The 10,840-nt window shown below is 44.9% G+C and overlaps 1 long non-coding RNA gene across 6 annotated transcripts in view; it reads right to left on the bottom strand.

The window, feature by feature from the left end:
• Window positions 1-233: 233 nt before the first annotated feature.
• Window positions 234-10,840, bottom strand: part of LOC111560467 — a 37,925-nt gene continuing 27,318 nt past the window's right edge. For 3 of the 6 annotated variants that reach the window (XR_002742297.2, XR_006597805.1, XR_002742296.2), the window contains one exon: window positions 234-418. This is a non-coding gene — a long non-coding RNA (uncharacterized LOC111560467). Of the gene's footprint in view, window positions 419-8,972; window positions 9,528-10,840 lie in introns of those variants that run through there. The other 3 variants (XR_002742295.2, XR_006597804.1, XR_002742294.2) reach the window with 1 other exon arrangement.

Below are 10,840 nucleotides of genomic sequence, written 5' to 3'. Positions count from 1 at the left end.
GCGCGTTGACCAGGATCTGCTGAAGAGGTGATTCTGGTTTGCTCAAGCTCTCAGTGGTTTCATAGCTTGAGATGAGGACGTAATAGAACTTCCCAGCCTCACTTTCTGGGTGGGTTCCTGTTCATGTCTTCTTGCGATCTCATCAAACACTCCTAAGACTTCCTATGAATTATAAACCCCTGTATAAGCAAGAAGGGCTTCTGCCTGCTTGTTACAGGAACCACGACAATGGCTTTAAAAGCAGGGTTTTATTTTTCATGTGTGGTGAGAGTCCTGGAGCCTGGCTGTTGGGGTGAGGTCAACCGACTCCACGATGAGGTTGAGAGCAGCCCTCCTCACTTCTCAGTCACATGGGAGGCCACGCTGTAGAACAGGGATTGAGTCCACCTTCTTCAAGGTAAAGAGGGCCCCTGAGCACCTGGAAAAGTAGGATATGTTAAGGAAGTTTGAAGGGAAGGGCTCTTGGGGAGGGAAGAAACCATGCCTGCCATCTCTCCTCAATTGCCTTTCTTTCCCTTGTTGCCGGGACTTTTCGTTCTAATGAGCATCTCATTAGTGTAAGAGGGACGATGATCCTGCTTCACTTCCTCGCTCCCGCTGCAGGCAGAGTGGCAACATGGAAGGACCGTGGGCTTCTGTGTCCAACCCTGGTGACAGTCCCAACGAGGCCATTTATAAACCAGTTGAACTAGGGCAAACGTCGTAAGTTCTTGGGCCTCATTTTCCATCAATGCCCATCTCACAGACTTGCTCAGAAGATTAAACCATGGTTATCTGACTCAATGCCTGGCATGCGGCAGGAGCTCGCTCAAGTATCCCGGCAAGTTGGATTTATTACCACCCTCTCTGAGAAGGAGCCACATCGCTGCTACTCAATTCCTCAGGCTAATTTCACATTAAGAAGGAGGCAGGATTCCCTCCAATCTGAACTGGCTCTGCTTAGAACAATAATATCATACCATCCGAATTAACTTAAACACAAAAATAAACTAAAACAATATGAATAACACAAATATGTATCTGCTTTAAACCCTCACATGGAGCTCAAATTGCTGATCGATGGATCATGTGGCCTTGTTCGTGAAACAGCTAAGATAGGCTACACGCTTCTGTAATAATCTCTCCAGGATTGGGGGGAGGGGAGCAAGCGGATCACTGTCCATGACAGTAGTTGTATTGGTAAGCAGGCTTAGTGGCAGACAAGAGAATCCACGCTGAGAGTTTAAGAGAGGGATTTATTACACAGTGTTAGGGAATTCACAGATTTTTCTGGGTTGGCCAGGAGCCAGGGTTAAGTGCTATGCCTCCAGGGACGAAACAGCCTGGAGAAACACCGAACCATATCTTGGGACGGTTCGAGAGGAAAGCCCGCTGTTGCTGCTTTCCGCTGCTGGCCTCTGTGACACTAGGGCTAGGCCTTAAACCTTCCGCCAGACCTGCAACCCGGAAAACCCAATGCCTCTGCCACAGTGCTCGCCATCAGATCTCATATACCATGCACCCTGCTGCTACATGAGGTTCATTTCTGCCAGTCAGTTCCCACACATAGCGCATTTGCTTGGGGGAAACCACACATCTAGATTCTTACTGCGAGGGAGTCTAAGAAGCGTAATATTTTTTGGTCGTATAGTAGAGGGCAGTCATGCCAGCCATGGAAAGGTTTGAGTAAGCAATATCTGGCACAGAGCACAAGTTCACCTCTAAGTCCCCTCCCACTCAGACTCAGTGGCTCCCTGCAGATTGTGCCCATGGAACTTCGCACATGTTCCAGATATGGCCCCGATTATGTTTAGTCATCATTATTTGTTCCTACAAAGGTCTTCCTTGTTCAATCGAGTCATGGAGTGGTGGGGAACGCATGGAATTTCGAGTTAGAATTGCGTGCAAATATCAGAGTTGCTATTTACTAACTCTTTAACTTCGAAGGAAATCGACTGACATCCCTGAACACTAATATCTTTATTTGGAGGATATGGTGTGATCCCCACCACAGAGGCTAGTCACAGAGAGCACAGAGTGAAGTGCCTAACTGAATCACGGATACATGACATGAGCTCAAGAGATGGAAAGATTTTCTACATTTTCTAATCATTAAGAACAGAAAACGTTTTACTTCACTTCAAATTTATGTCTCCAGGTAATTTATATTTGGTATCTGCTATATGCCAGGAGTTCTGTGAGGTACTAAGATTATACCAATGAACAGGAATCTCACAAACACTCAACATAGGTGGGAAGAGGGACACCGTGCAAGGTGACAATGTGTGGTGAAGGAGGGGTTGATCTTTCAGGAGGAGGGAGGAAGCCCAGGAAGATTTCACAACTCAACACGTGAGTTGGATTCTAAAGGTCGTGTGGGAACCCAGGTAGAGCAGGGGAGAGGAAGGCAATCTGATAGCAGTAACAATAATCTGAGGGTATTTGGAATGAGCAAGTGGTTCACAGACTATGTTTCAGGAAGCAGTAGATGACACTGAAAATCAAGGTTAGGGCCCTACTGTGAAAGGTTTTGTGTGCTAAACTAGGGAAGTTGGATTTTACCTTGTAGTGAATGGGGTATCATGAAAAATTAAGCAGAATAATGATGGGTTCCATTTGCACAGCTGTGAACCTCTGATATAATAAGGAGGATGGAAGAAGCAGGTAGACCAGTTAGCCGGCTAAGAGGAACAGTGGATATTATGTCACAGGTGAGAGATGATGATGATGATGATGATGATGATGATGATGACGACGATGATGACGAGAGTCTGAACTTATACAGAAAGCAATGACAAACACAGAGTCAGTGAAAACTATTTAGGAGACAGAACTTCTGAGACTGCGTACCTGGTTGGATGTGGAAGACCATGGGGATTGCGACACTATAGTTTAAGGAAGAGAAAATTTGAAGGAAGGGAGCTGTTTTCAACATTTTAATGTGCCCTGGCATATACAGGTTGATGTGCCCAATAAGGCGGCAGACCTATGGGTCTAAAAGGAGAAAGAGGGACAGGAATAGATGTAGAGGTCTCGCTGGCATATGGAAATAACAGCCGTAGCAACTGATGTAAAGAAGTTCAAGCCAGAGGAGAGTAGAGACCCCAATAAAGCCAGTTTGTACGTTGTGCACAGCAGTGTGCTGGTAAATCTTAGCAACAGTTTCTCTGGGGAGAAATGTCTTCATTTTTAGTATTTGCTGGTTCCCATAATGTAAATATTCCCACCAAAGCCAATTTCCAGCGGCCGGTGTGGCATCACTGAACAGGAAGTTGGGAAGAGAAGTACATAGTTGGCTCTCATGAGCTGGGACAACCCATTACACACACCACTACTTGTGCAGGTTACACCTCATGCAGGGGTGCTGGTCTAAGGGAGGCAGGGCTGGCATCCATTCAAGTCTACCCAAGAAACCAGCTGTTGTAGGGAGCTGCTTAGGCAGGGGGCACATTATTCTACTCTGTTTACCCAGACAGTTCATTGTTTTCTAATTCTGAACCCAGAATCCAAGAAAGCTAGGGATAGAGCTTTGAGGAACACCAGAATTTATACAATGGAGAAAGAAGATGCACCAAAATGAAATAAAACAAGAAGAGTGGGCAGAGACGGCTCAAATCTAAGCATGCCCTCTTTCTCGCTGGACGACCTTGGGCAAGTTACTTTACCTCTCTGAGACTCAGTTTCATTATTTAAAAAAAATTGTGGGAAAATACACCTAGCATAAAATTTAACATCTTAACCCATTTTTTTAAGCATACAGGTCAGTGGCATTAAATACATTCATGTTGTCATGCTACGTCACCACCATATACCCACAGAACTCTTATCCTCTTGCAAAACAGAAACTCTGTACCCATTAAACACTAACTCTCCATTCCCCTTCCCCCTGGCCCTTGTCAACCACCATCCTGCTTTTTTGTCTTGCTGAGTTGGATTATTCTAGAGACCTCATAAAAGTGGAATTATACAGTTAATGTCATTATTTTAAAAATGAGAATAACAATACCTTGTTTGTAAGGTGACTGTGAAGATTCCAGCTAAATGCAGAAAGCATTTCACACATGCCTAGAGAAAGCTCAGATATCATTTTTCACATGTTAAAGATGATGGTTAGATAATTATGGGAGACACACGGATGAGTATCTGCCTTCAAGTACCTGCCTTCAAGGTCCCTGCCTTCAAGGACTTTCAGTTCAGTAGGAAAGATTTCATATTTTGAAGTAACTATTAGTCAGAAAATGAAAACAATTTTAAAGTGCTGACAATGCTCTTTGGGAAGTTGTAAAAGGAAGATATTACTGGCTAAGAAGATCTATGAAAACTTCCCAGAAAAGGAAGAATTTCTTTGAAGGATTTGGTCCAATGTTAAGTGAAAGGGACACTCTGTGAAGAGGGATTGCACATGCAAGGACATTGTATCAGTCAGCTTGGGCTGCGTAACAAAGTACCACAGACTGGGAGGTTTTAGGACAGACATTTATGTCCTCACGGTTCTGGAGCCTCGAAACCTAAGGTCCAAGTGCCAGCATGGTAGGGCTGGTGACAGCTCTCTTTATGGCTTATGGATGGCAGCCTTCTCTCCATGTCCTCATGGGGAGGAGAATGGGCTCTCTGGTGTCTCTTCTTTTGATATAAGGACAATAATCTAATTGGTAATCTAATCTATATGATCTCATTTAACCTTTTCTTTATAGAACCCATCTCTAAATACTACCACACTGGGACTCGGGCCTCAACATATGAATTTTGAGAGGACACAGTCAGTCCATAATAGGCATGGGAGTGGAAAAATACCTTTATAGGGAACATTCAGTGATATGGTTTGGATGGAGCATATGGGGGTTGAAGGTAGAGGCATGGAGAAACAAAATTATACCTGGGGATCGTGTTGGAGACTGAAGAAGGCCTGGAATGGCAGCTAAGATTTATAAAGTGTATTTGGTCTACAGCAGGGAGTTTCTGAAGGTTTTGAACTAGGAAGTTGCAAGGTCAGAACTGTGCTTTGGGAAGATGATTTTGGCAGTGGGGGATTTTACCGCTGCTCCTGCCTGTATTATCTTGGAGCAGAGAAGGAAGTGTCAGCACTAACAGGTTAAAAAGCGAGCTCAGAATCTCCCGACCAGACCTTTCGAGTTGCTTCCCTGAATGCCAGTTGGTTAACTGGTAAGGAAGGAACATGCGTTGAGGGCACAGGCCCTGGGAAGCTCTTGTGAAAAATTAGTAGGAGGGGCATCATCCTTGGACCTCCCTCAACCAACACTTTCCAAGCATCAGTCAACCCAGAGCAAAACAATCCCCTTTACTTCAGCAAAAAGGTTTTGAATAGCAGCTATGGATCTGCCGACCAAAATAACTTAGTTTCTTGCTGACTGCTGAATACACAGCACAGCTACCTGATCTTGCAATGCATGAAGGAAGTATCTAGTTCTCCGAGTTGGAAATCGTCAAATCTCAATTAGAGAGCTCTACAGGGCAAGATTACAGAACGGAATGCCTCCTCCCCCCCCCGGGGGGAAAGTTCTCGTCAGCCTCTTGAGGCAATAGGTCCCAGCAGCCACCGCGGACAGCGACTAAAAATAGCCACAGTATAAAACCCCAGTCCCGGGACCTCTGGAGGAAACAGTTCGCCCAGAAAAGAAGCACAGGCTGAGATAAAGCGTTGCCTGGTGTTTCATAACACATCATCAGACGTGATGTGTGCCCTGAAACCACTAATGCTGACCTCACCAGTTAAAGTGGATTTACTGGGTGGGAGCGAAGGCCCTTTTCTAACCACGACAGACTCGAGATTATCTAGTGGAAGCCCTCAGTTTACAAGTGAGAACAGTGAGGTGGTCCTTGCTCAGCACCACATCCTTCTTCCATCTGGGCACTTTCCTCCTTTCCTCGGCGCAACAAACACTGACTGGGTCAATCCCTCGCTTGATTCAGTGTCCGGTGTTACCTCCTCACCGTCCAAGCCAGCGGCACCTCCTGTTGCCCTGTTCCCTTATCTTCTTGTTTCCTTTCCACCCCTGGCATTGCACTTGACTGTTTTTGCCTGTGCTGCTAGGATGCTGGCCAGCTCCAGGGGCAGGGGCTTTGCCTGTCTGGGGTCTGGCACAGGAATGGCAGTACCGAGTGTGTGGTGTATCAGGCAGGGCCCTGCTGTCTGTATTCTCCAAACCTTCCGTAACTCCGATTAGTTAGACGTTGTTCCTTCCGGGTTTGGCCTCTGTTTCTTGTTATTTCTCTCATATTATCTGTCTCTCTCTGTTTTCCTCTATGTTCTGAAAGATTTTCTTTATTTTGCAGCTCTATTTGATTTTTTATATTTGGCAGGTACGTTTTTTAAAAAAAAATTTTATATTTTACTATTTTTGAGAGAGAGAGAGAGAGAGAGAGACAGAGAGAATCGGAAGCAGGCTACAGGCTCTGAGCTGTTAGTACAGAGTCCGATGCGGGGCTCGCACTCACCAACCGCGAGAACACGACCTGAACTCAAGTTGGCCGCTTAACTGACTAAGCCACCCAGGCGCCCCAGCAGATACATTTTTAATTCCTAATAATTCTGGCCTTATTTTCTAATTGGTCCTTTGTCAAAGGGTCCCATGCCACCTTATGAAGGCAGAGAGACAGAGGAAGTCAAATCAACCAACCTCACTTGAGGGTGAGCAGGAAGGGAGTGGATTTCCAAACGCCAGAGTGAGCAAGTCTTTACCCCGGTGCTGCCATGCCCATACCGTGAAGCTTGAGCTCTCCCCCTGCTCATCAGACGGCTTCCTGAGAAGAACCTTCCATTTAGAGCCTGGAGGTAAATGTCACCTCCACCTGGGGGAGGCATTTGGCTGTCATCCAGTGTGGTTGTTCCAAGACAGACTTTGAATGAGTCACTCCACTTGAACCCCACATTATGCTTCCCACCCACTGGCCATGTGCTAGTCTACTGTTTCTCCAGGGTCCTGGCAGGAAGCATGGTCCCCACCTCCTCTGTAGCCCCCTTGGGCTTTATTCTGGGCAATAGCTTTCTGTGTCCCCTATCACCCGTTGGCATGCTCCTAGCTGCCTTCTCTCCTCCACAAGTTTGTCTACATCCCTTGTCTGTTAGTGACTTTGTCCATTTTCTTTATTCTTGTGAGAATTTGTCTTTTTCATACTTTCATATATTGCTTCTCAGCAGGAGGGTCTCAGGAGGGTCTGTGGGCAGAAATGTTCCAGTAATACTTCATGCACAAAGGGTCCTAAATATAAACATAACATAATTGGTTTGACTGCAAGATTTTCTTTTTTTCAGGGAAATCTCTCATGCTAGTCTTTCATGAAGTACAAGGTGGAAAATACTGGATTACTTTCTGGTATCACGTTAGCCCTGGGACCCGGACGTGTGAGACGTTAACCACGTTTACTGAATGCTTGTGCAGAAAGAGGCCGAACATATGGGTCTAAATACCATCTCACCCCACCCAAAGAATAGACCCACTTCACAGCCCGGATGCCTAAGCTCAGAGAGTGACTATAGTGGAAAGAAAACATAGGCTGAATTCATAGCTAACCGAGTGCTATTAGTCAAATGAATGTACCTGAGTCCCAATGTCCATATCTCTGATGTAAGAATAATATATACTCTTCCTACTTGGTAAGGTAACCGTGGGTATCCAAAGAAAATATAGGAGACAGTATTGTGTAAAATGTAAAACACTAACCAAATACAAGGGATTGCTGTTGTGAGATTCAGCTGACATGTCACAGGAGTTACAGCATGAAAGGGAAAGCCATTCGAGCATTCTCTAAGCATATCATGTGGCTGGTTACCCCATCGCCCTACATTTATAGATGTCCCCAGCCACGGGTCACAGGGAGGAGCACTTAGAAAAAAAAGAGAGAAACCCCAACCCAATAATTCGTCCCCAATCATACTGATATAATGGTAGAGGCAGAGCTAGCAAGCAGGTCTGAAATAACTCAGTCCCACAAACACCGACTGAGCCTCCAGCATGGGTTTGCCATGCCGTCAAGGGGCTGGAGCATGGTTTCAACACAGAAGAAGCTCGCAAGTGCTCAGAGGAGAGAGTAACAGCCATCACTAGTGCAGAGGTGACAATTACTGAATAGGTTGTTCAGTGAAGTGTTCTAGGAGTTCAGAGAAAGAGCCTTTGTTGATAGCTGAGACAGAAACGTTTTGGGTAGTTGGTATCTGCCATTTTCAGAAATTCTACTTCTTCATCTCAAAGATGCCTCAATGAAATTATGTATATTACACACACACACACACGCGCGCGCGCTTGCTTTTATATACAGATATAAAATACAGTAAAACCTCGGAATGCGAGTAACTTGCTCTGCGAGTGTTTCGCAAGACGAGCAAACGTTTCTCATAAATTTTAACTCCATAAACGAGAGACATCTTACAATGCGAGTAGTATGCGACGCCACAGAATCAAAGCACTTTGATACAAGTGCTTTGGATTACAAGCACGTTTCTGGAGCGAATTATGCTAGCAAACCAAGGTTTTACTGTATGTACTTCTGATTTTTATATACATATATACTATGTATGATTTAGGGAGGCTGTCACTCTTTTCTTCTTCTTTTTGGTTATTTTTAGAATACTTTGGGATCTATATACAGATGCAAGTGGAAGAGTCTGCTGCAAATGTCAAAGACAGTTTTTGACCTTAAGAGCTTTAAGAGAAAGGGGGACCTACTAGGAGAGGGCATTCTGCCTGAAATATATTGGCTGCCACCTAAGCGAAAGTGCCTCAGAGCCCGTACATTCCTTTCATGGCAAGGAAGTAGAAAACACCCATTTGCCTGGCAACAATATTTACTTACTATTGAAATATAATCCTTGTGTTTGGAAGGTTGATGCATCTATCAGTGTTTTCATTTCTAAAATTTATAGAGTAGTAAATTGGTCTGGCCTCTGTTAGTAACTCTGCCCTCAGATGGAATGATTCAATCTTGGCAATTAGCGGGCACTGTCTCCCATTAGCAGGAGTAATGACACGATGCGGTTGAATATCTCAGGATGCCGAGTTTATTTGGTGTTTGGACCGATGGCATACTCTCTTGGCTTCCATCTCTTAGAAGATCTTTTTTTAAAACATCTCCCCATTTTTATTCATGTTAGAAAATTCAATTTAACCAAAGAACTAAAGCCAGAGCACAGAGCATTCAACAGCACCAGGGCCAGTTAGACCACTCCGCGGTAGTCCACAATGTGAGGACAGTTATCTCCAGTTGAGTAGGTGAGCTTTGGTGGCTCTGCATAGGGATATGGTCCCGGGGACTCACAGGGACCCAGAGGGATGTAGACAGGGATCAAGGGGCAACTAAAAAACCAGCCTGCTGACATCCATGTGGCTCAAAAATGGTTTGCTGTTGAGGATACATACAGTCAATAGCCATGGTGCGATCTCCTAAGACTGGTGATTATTTCCAAAAGCATACCCCACAGAACACTGTTTCCTTGACATAGTCCACAAAAAAATGGATCCCATGGCTAAAGAACTTTGAGAAAAATTACCCACGATTTCCTCCTCTTACAGATTCGCAGCACACATTGGCCTCTGAAAGGAGCAAAGAAATCAGTCAAGAAAACTTGAACTTGTATAAACCAGCATGTCCCAACATTTTGGAAAGAGTAGCTATAACCTTCCATACGGTGGAATCCATGTGTCCTAAACTTTCTGACTGAGGCTATTGGCACAGCACATTAAAAACAAATTTGATGACAGGGGCACCTGGGAGGCTCAGTTGGTTGAGCATCCAACTTTGGCTCAGGTCATGATCTTGCAGTTTGTGAGTTTGAGCCCCGCACTGGGCTCTCTGCTGTCAGCACAGAGCCCACTTGGGATCCTCTGTCCCCCTCTCTCCGTACCCCTCCCCCATTTGCACGCTCTCACTCTCTCTCTCTCAAAAATAAATAAATCTTAAAAAAATTACTTTTATGACAAAGAAGAGACAATTTGAGTCTATATGAAATCTATAGTTTTGTCCCTGAGATGATTTAGCCAACCCAATGCTTTGCCACTTGTTGAAATTTCTTCCCGTTCCTAGAAGCAGCTTGATGGCTTTTGCCTGGACCTGAAGGTTCTATTGAAACTAGGACTCATACCTGTGTCTATTGGCCTCCAAAGCTCAGATTTTTTTTTAACTTTTTGTTTTTTAACGTTTATTTATTTTTGAGACAGAGAGAGACAGAGCATGAACGGGGGAGGGTCAGAGAGAGGGAGACACAGAATCTGAAACAGGCTCCAGGCTCTGAGCTGTCAGCACAGAGCCCGACGCGGGGCTCAAACTCACGGACTGCGAAATCATGACCTGAGCTGAAGTTGGCCGCTTAACCGACTGAGCCACCCAGGTGCCCCCAAAGCCCAGATTTTTAACTGTGTGTTGTTGTACTTGATATATGAGTGCACTTAAACTCCTTCTCTCTGAAGATAATTCAATAGTTGCAGGAATCTCATTGTCTTCTGTTACCCAACGTCCCCTGCCTGCTAGAAATGAAAAAAGAAACGAGAGAGAAGGAAGAAGGGAGGGAAGGAGGGAGGCAGGGAAGGAGGGAGGAGTAAGTTCTTGTAGAAGCATAGGTAAGATTTAGCCACAGGAATACTTTTGGGCATTTGTAACATTTGTTTGCTTATCATTGTCACAACTCCCAGGGAGATGTTATGCTTAGCCATACATTTAAGACATCATTGTTTGAAAGATGACAAACGTGTATCTCCCCAGGATGGGAAAAAGGTGGCAAGATGACTGTGAGTGAGATGGCCCAGGTTTAGCCTCCAAAGATTTTCCGGTGGAGCAGCCTCTAAGCCTCTAAGCCTTCTCAGCCTGCATTTGCAAAGCAAAACAGCAAGAGTGTAGCTGGCTAACCTGT

This window comes from Felis catus, chromosome B2 (genome assembly GCF_018350175.1).
Source record: "Felis catus isolate Fca126 chromosome B2, F.catus_Fca126_mat1.0, whole genome shotgun sequence".
NCBI classification, from domain to species: Eukaryota; Metazoa; Chordata; class Mammalia; order Carnivora; family Felidae; genus Felis; species Felis catus.
This window is presented reverse-complemented; position numbering and strand designations above follow the sequence as displayed.